Source organism: Ictalurus punctatus, chromosome 26 (assembly GCF_001660625.3).
Source record: "Ictalurus punctatus breed USDA103 chromosome 26, Coco_2.0, whole genome shotgun sequence".
Lineage (NCBI taxonomy): Eukaryota > Metazoa > Chordata > Actinopteri > Siluriformes > Ictaluridae > Ictalurus > Ictalurus punctatus.
Window position 1 is genome coordinate 18,169,078 of NC_030441.2, and position 1,300 is coordinate 18,170,377.

Below are 1,300 nucleotides of genomic sequence, written 5' to 3' on the forward strand. Positions count from 1 at the left end.
TTGGGGCAGGACTGCAATATCCCGAACACGACCTGGACTGTTTCCACATGTCTTCTGTGTATTTCTCTAGCCCGAGGTGAAACTCCGAGCTTCCTCGGTACTCTTGACTACCAAACACACACACACACACACACACGGAGTCAATCCAGATCCAGCCAGGCATCCTGTGTGCAATTTCTCCATTTGTTTTTGCTTCCACCTTGTTTGCTGATCAAGAAGCATTTCTTCTTCATCTCCTCTTCATGTCGATGTGTTTATAATCGTGTGCAGTTGCGCTGAAGGACGTTGTTCTCGTGCTTTCGATGTTTTCGGTGCACCGTACACCAGGTGCCTGATTGGTAGCTGCTGTGTGATAGGGGTGAGTTAGCTAGTGGGTGGAAACTGGCCAAGACTAAATGATGGAGAAAATGGTGGAAATGGAAACACATTTATGTACGTGTGTATACATTTAAAAGTATGTGCACCCCTGACCATAACACCCACATGCGATTCTTCCTCAAACTGTTCCCACAAAGTTCGAACCATACGATTGTATAGAACGTCTCTGTACGCTGTAGCGTTATCATTTCACTGGATCTAAGAGACTCGAACACTGCTCCACGAACCGAGCTCCGTGAAGACGTGGTGTGTTCAGGTTAGAAGAACTCGAGTGTCCTGCACAGAGCCCTGACCTCATCCCTCCTGAACACCTTTTAGGATGAACTGGAGCCTCCTCACATCCCGACATCAGCACCTGACCTCAACCTCACTGAACGCTCTTGTAGAATGATCAGGAAGCCCAAAATCTAGTGGAAAGCCTTCCCAGAAGAGCGGAGTTTATCAGAACAGCAAAAGGGGGAACGGGGCATTCACACAAGAACATATGTGACGTGAAGGTCAGGGGTGCACAAACTTTTGGCCAGATTGCATACTTATACCCACTCCGAGATTTTAGAATGATGGATTATGCACACTTCACTTCAGACAGTAATGAGTTTATAATTGCACATCCGGGTACTTTTCCTCTCTCGTAACGACTCCACTTCGGCACACTACGTAAGGGTAGAATTGTGCGATTTGGGACGCGGCCTTCTCATTTATCTTTAATAATCCCACAGCGGTCTGTGAAAGAACAGGAAAAAAACTGAAAGATAAAAGGCACGTGCTCGATGCGGGCTCGGTTAATACGGGCGGCCACGAGCGCATAATTTATAAACGTCACATACATCTCTCTCTCTCTCTCTCGCTCGCTCTCTCTCTCTCTCTCTCGCTCTCTCTCTCTCGCTCTCTCTCTCTCGCTCTCTCTCTCTCTGCGCGCGCT